This window comes from Orcinus orca, chromosome 7, assembly GCF_937001465.1.
Source record: "Orcinus orca chromosome 7, mOrcOrc1.1, whole genome shotgun sequence".
In the NCBI taxonomy this organism is placed as follows: domain Eukaryota; kingdom Metazoa; phylum Chordata; class Mammalia; order Artiodactyla; family Delphinidae; genus Orcinus; species Orcinus orca.
Window position 1 is genome coordinate 16,412,294 of NC_064565.1, and position 6,631 is coordinate 16,418,924.

At 40.3% G+C, this 6,631-nt stretch overlaps 1 pseudogene; it reads left to right on the forward strand.

Annotated features, from left to right (window-relative positions):
• Window positions 1-283: 283 nt before the first annotated feature.
• Window positions 284-1,809, forward strand: LOC101289337 (alpha-globin transcription factor CP2-like; annotated as a pseudogene).
• The last annotated feature ends 4,822 nt before the right edge of the window (window positions 1,810-6,631 follow it).

Genomic DNA, 6,631 nt, shown 5'->3' on the forward strand with positions numbered 1-6,631 from the left:
AAGAGTTAAGCCAAAGGACCCTCGCGCAGCCCCAGAGGGCTGGGGAGGGGGGAGGGGGAGGGATTCTGGAAGTCAGGGCAGCCAAGAGCGAGGAGCATAGGGTGCAGGAGATTAGTTGTGCGGGCAGTGCGGGTGCGGCTTGGGGGCAGCTGGTGAGTATTGCGTGGGAGATCTTGGTTTGGAGTTTTCTACAGTCTTGCAGTCTTGCCCCCGTTGGGTAGACTCACACTACTCGCCTTTGTACTAGAAACGGTGTCTCCTGGGGCAAAAGGAAGGAGCCAGGATGGCATGGGCTCTGAAGCTGCCTCTGACAGATGAGGTGACTGAATCCCGGCTGTGCAGGACTCTGATGCTAGATTATCCGGGATCGGCCACAACTGCGTGCTGGTGCCTGTAGCATGAGTGATGTCCTAGCATTGCCCATTTTTAAGCAAGAAGAGTCAAGTTTGCCTCCAGACAATGAGAATAAAATCCTCCCTTTTCAATATGTGCTTTGTGCTGCCACCTCTCCAGCAGTGAAACTCCATGATGAAACCCTGACATATCTCAATCAAGGCCAGTCTTACGCAATCCGAATACTAGACAACAGGAAACTTGGAGAACTACCAGAAATTAATGGCAAATTGCTGAAGAGTGTATTCCATGTTGTGTTCCATGACAGACGGCTACAATACACTGAACATCAGCAGCTGGAAGGCTGGAGGTGGAACCCACCTGGAGATAGCATTCTTGATATCCCAATGTCTGTGGGTATAATCGATCCTAGGGCTAATCCAAACCAACTAAATATAGTGGAGTTCCTGTGGGACCCTGCAAGGAGGACATCTGTGTTTATTCAGGTGCATTGTATTAGCACAGAGTTCACTATGAGGAAACATGGTGGAGAGAAGGGAGTGCCATTTTGAGTACAAATTGATACCTTCAAGGAGAATAAGAATGGGGAATATACTGAGCACTTACACTCAACCAGCTGCCAGATCGAAGTCTTCAAGCCCAAAGGTGCAGACAGAAAACAAAAAAACAGACAGGGAGAAAATGGAGAAATGAACGCCTCATGAGAAGGAGAAGTATCAACCTTCCTATGAGACAACTATACTCACAGAGTGTTCTCCATGGCCTGAGATCACGTATGTCAATAATTCCCCATCACCTGGCTTCTACAGTTCCCATAGCAGTCTTTCTCTTGGGGAAGGAAATGGTTCACCAAATCACCAGCCAGTGGCCCCTCCAGTCACAGATAACCTCCTGCCAACAACCACACCTCAGGAGGTTCTGCAGTTGTTGCATCGAAGCCGTTTTTCCACATTCACGAGGCTTTTTACAAACTTTTCAGGGGCAGATTTGTTGAAACTAACTAGAGATGATGTGATTCAAATCTGTGGCCCTGCAGATGGAATCAGACTTTTTAATGCATTAAAAGGCCTGATGTGAGCCCAAGTCTAACCATTTATGTTTGTCAGGAACCCTTGCAGCTGGGGGAGCAGCAACAACAGCAGGAGAAGCATGAGGATGGAGACCCAAATACTTTCTTCGTTTACCATACCATCTACCTAGAAGAACTGACAGATGTTGAACTGACAGAAAAAAATTGCTCAGCTTTTCAGCGTTTCCCCTTGCCAGATCAGCCAGGTCCACAAGCAGGGGCCCACAGGAATCCGTGTGCCCATTAGTGATGAGATGATACAGAGCTTTCAGGAAGAAGCCTGTTTTATTCTGGACACAATGAAAGCAGAAACCAATGATAGCTATCATATCGCACTGAAGTAGGTGTGGGGCATTCCATCCTCAGTGGCTACTGCTTCTTTCACCTATTGGGAACTCCCCTCTTGAAGGGGGTCTCAAATGGAGCTTTGAAGGGCTGCAGGAACCTGACCCATCTGACTGTGTGTGAGCGGGTCCAGGCCTTGGAGGCAGAATCCCAGGCATCTGTGTTGGCCCAAGCTTTTAGGGCACCCACAGATTACTGCCCAACATGCATTTCTGCAACTATTTCTTTTTTAAAATTTCTGGACCCTATTGTTGATGAATATCAATAGAAACTCCACATCATTTAAGGTGTGTGTAGGGCATAATGATGATGAGAATTGTGTGATGTTTAATGGAAAGATGTTAAATTTTGTGATATGGAGCCATGTAATTTTTTTCTAACATAAAAGCAAACATCTATATTCATAAGACTAGATCCTCAATCTTTTTTGCCTCTGAAAACCTCATCAAAGAGAAATACAGAGAAAGAAGAAAATTCTTCTTTTGATTCCCCTGTAATTCTATGACTAATAGTAACCTCAGCTAACATTTTTTGCACATTTAGTTGTGCCAGGCAGTGTGATAAATTCTTTAAATGGATTATCTTGTTTAAATCCTCTTAATAGCCCTATGTGAAGTGGGTAATAATGATCCCTAATTGAAGATGAGGAAATGAGACATAGAGTGGCCGAGGAGCTTGCTGAGTAACAGGCAGCTAGCTGCTAGTGACACTGAAATGCAAACCCAGGCAGTCTGGCTCTTATTAACTGCCATTCATGAGACTGCCACCCTTGCGGTCCTCTGTGCTTGCCATCATTTCTTACTGTGGCTCTTCTGGTGAATTGGGTATAACACTGAGCGAGAACGGAGGAATTAACACCAAAAGGGACAAACCACATTTAAATAATGATGAACAAATCAAGACCTACAAAAAATGAAAACATAGACGCTTTCAAAGCATCATCAGTTATCAGATTCACAGAATTTGAGGTGGTGAAAACTAGGGATTATCTATAACTCCCCAAATTCACTGTTCTTGAATGACCTTCTCAAACTATTTATTAATGAGTTAGACTAACCTCTGCTTTCTCTTCCCCCTCTCTGCATCTTCTCTTGGTCTAGAAATTTCTTTTACTCATGTAGCGTTCATTTATATAAGCTTTACAAGAAATTCATTCCCATCCTGTTTGCATTCTTACCATATACTTTAGTTCTTCCTGATTGTGATTGTGTGCTCTTGTGTGTGTGCATGTGTAAGACTATGGGTCTTTTTTCACATGTAAATTTTATCCAGAAATCCCTCTACACGTTATGCTGAGGTGAAAAATGATAATGTTCAAAAGATTCTGTATTGGATTTGGACCTGTGTGTGTGTGTATGTGTATTTTTAAAGCATTTGATAAAGTTTAAATGTTTTTATACAGAAATTTTCGTTCATTAAAATCAACCTTCAAAAAAACAAAGCAGATAAAAATTTTTTTTAAATATGCGATTCCACAGCAGATGAATCTGTTTCAAATCCTGCTCCTCCTATTACTAATTGTGTGACCTGATGTAATTTTTTTAACTCCTCTGCAAGATACAGAACGCTCTGAAAAATATGACCCTTTTATAATAGATTGCAAAATATGGAAATAAATACACCCCGTTAGCCCTGTTGACTCTGTGATGAACATGCTAACCCTTTCTTTAAAAAAATGCCTCTTCTCTTAGAGCCAGGACCTCTCACAGCCACTGCCAGTCAGGCAACAGTGGTGAGGTTTCTGTAAAGAACGTCCATTGGCACTTTCTGGTAAGGCCAGGAAAGGGCTGGCATGAAGCATCTTAGAGTCTATGAAATATTCTAAATTCATCACTAAGTGTATATATATATATTTATTCTAAAAAGAATCAAAGATACATTACCTCCAGGAGAGGAAAATGGGAAAGGAGGCTTTCACTTCCCATTCCCTTCCACCATGCACGGTTGACTTCTTCAACCTGTGAAATGCATTCAATCGTAAAGGAGCCATTTGGGGCTTATTTTCTCCTTTGTACTTCTGTGGCTCTAAAAAGGCTTAAGCAATCTTAATTTATTTTAAGTAGAAGAATAAGTGAAGTAAATAATGAAGTGAATTATCTTAATTTTTGATATTTCTGTCTCTCAGCTTCTTTGCATTTGAGAAATCGGGGAAAGTTTCTAAGGATCTGAAAAGAGACAAAAACTCATGACAGTGTAGTGCAAGGAGCACTGGTCCAGAGATGGGAGACAGGAATGGACAGCACCCCAAATCAGCAAAGCTGCAGAGAGATGATTACATTCATATACTGCTGGTGGCTACCAAATTTTGAACTACCCTTTTGGAAAACCATGTGTTAAAATGTAACAATTAAATATTCATGTCTTTGACCCATAGACTTCACTACAGGGTTTTCATTGTGAAGAAACTTTCTATACTTTAAAAATTCCGGGCATAAAAATATTCCCATAATTTCTTTTAATAACAAAAATAATTGGCAATACCTCAAATTTACATCAATAGGTTAATATTTAAGTAAGATATGATACATCCAGTGAATAGAAATGAATCTGTAATAACATTATTAAAAACTTTATTAAAAAATATTATAACCAGATTAAATTTTACAAAGCAAGATATAAAATTGCATATATAGTACAATTTGATCAAAGAAGCAACACTTTTTTATGCAGAACATTTAATGTTGCCAGGGCTTCCCTGGTGACGCAGTGGTTGAGAGTCCGCCTGTTGATGCGGGGGACACGGGTTCGTGCCCCAGTCCGGGAAGATCCCACATGCCGCGGAGCGGCTGGGCCCGTGAGCCATGGCCTCTGAGCCTGCGCGTCCCGAGCCTGTGCTCTGCAACGGGAGAGGCCACAATAGTGAGAGGCCTGCATACCACATAAAAAAAAAAAAAAAAAGAAACAGCCAAATAAACTTAAACAGGGAAAATATATGGAATAAGACAAACACCCTAAATCTAGCATTCATCCATTTATTCATTCACTTATCCAACCACTGTGGATTATGCGCTTTCTTTGTGCTTCATGCTGTGTTTTGAACTGAGGTACAGTGGTGAGGAAAACACGCATGACCCTCGCCCTGAAGAGGCTTATGACCTAGTAACATACAGATCATCCATTTTCCTATGGAGTTAGCAGAACAAAGGCATCAAAGTAAAATCAAGAGATAATGGGAAAAAAATAAACTAACTCAAAAAGCTAGAAGAAGAGTGGTGAAATAAAACTGAAAGAAAGAAAGAGGGGGAAATTACTAAACATAAAAACTAAAAATAATTCATTTCAACCACCAAAAGAAGCATCAGTAAAAGAACTTGCTTTGCAAAAAGATCCATAACATAGACAAACATTTCACTATGGGAATCAACAAAAAAGAGAAAAACAAAAGTGTAAAACTTTAAGAGTGGAGGACTTCCTTCTTGTCAGGAGCTTGTGTGTGGCTGCTCCTGCCCTCACAATGAGAAAATGGCAGAACAAATTGAGAATCAACAGTTCCTCTCAGGTTCATCAAGAACTGAAATCATGGGCAAACTGCTGCTCCAAGACAGGTGCGCTTGGAGAGGCACAACTTAGTGGAACATAGACCTCCATGGGAAACAGCACTGGGCAGGAAAAAAAACTGCAACTGACGAATGCTAGGGGCTCAGGGTGGCACATTTGAGAGTTAAATACTCCAGGGAGGGACACGTCCCACACTTTTATGAGTTTTAACTCCAGGAGCTCTCCCAGCTCCTCACAGTGAAGCTTGGAGAAGAATCCCCTTACAACAGAGGGAGGGGGAAAGCAAGCATTTTGAAATACTCCCAGAGCATTCTGTTCTTCTTCACAAAATATTAAGATGAGAAAGGACTTACAATCACAGGCATGAAATGGTTACTTGTTTAATATAAAAGAAAACTATGTATTCTTGTATGATAATGTTTTAAAATCTCACAGAAATACCTAGGAATAAACCTACCTAAGGACACAAAAGACTTGTATGCAGAAAACTATAAGACACTGATGAAAGAAATTAAAAATGATACAAACAGGTGGAGAGATATACCATGTTATTGGATTGGAAGAATCAACATTGTGAAAATGACTCTATTACCCAAAGCAATCTACAGATTCAATGCAATCCCTATCAAACTACCACTGGCATTTTTCACAGAACTAGAATTAAAAATTTCACAATTTGTATGGAAACACAAAAAACCCGAATAGCCAAAGTAATATTGAGAAAGAAAAATGGAGCTGGAGGAATCAGGTTTCCTGACTTCAGACTATACTATAAAGCTACAGTCATCAAGACAGTATGGTACTGGCACAAAAATTGAAATATAGACCAATGGAACAGGATAGAGAGCCCAGAAATAAACCCACACACATATGATCACCTTATTTTTGATAAAAGGGTCAAGAATATACAATGGAGAAAAGACTGCCTCTTCAATGAGTGGTGCTGGGAAAACTGGACAACTATATGTAAAAGAATGAAATTAGAACACTCCCTAACACCATACACAAAAATAAACACAAAATGGATTAAAGACCTAAATGTAAGGCCAGACACTATAAAACTCTTAGAGGAAAACATAGAACACTCTATGAGATAAATCACAGCAAGATCCTTTTTGACCCACCTCCTAGAGAAATGGAAATAAAAACAAAAATAAACAAATGGGACCTAATGAAACTTAAAAGCTTTTGCACAGCAAAGGAAACCATAAACAAGACAAAAAGACAACCCTCAGAGTGGGAGAAAATATTTGCAAATGAAGCAACTGACAAAGGATTAATCTCCAAAATTTACAAGCAGTTCATGCAGCTCAATATAAAAAAACCAAAAAACCCAATCAAAAAATGGGCAGAAGGCGCAAATAG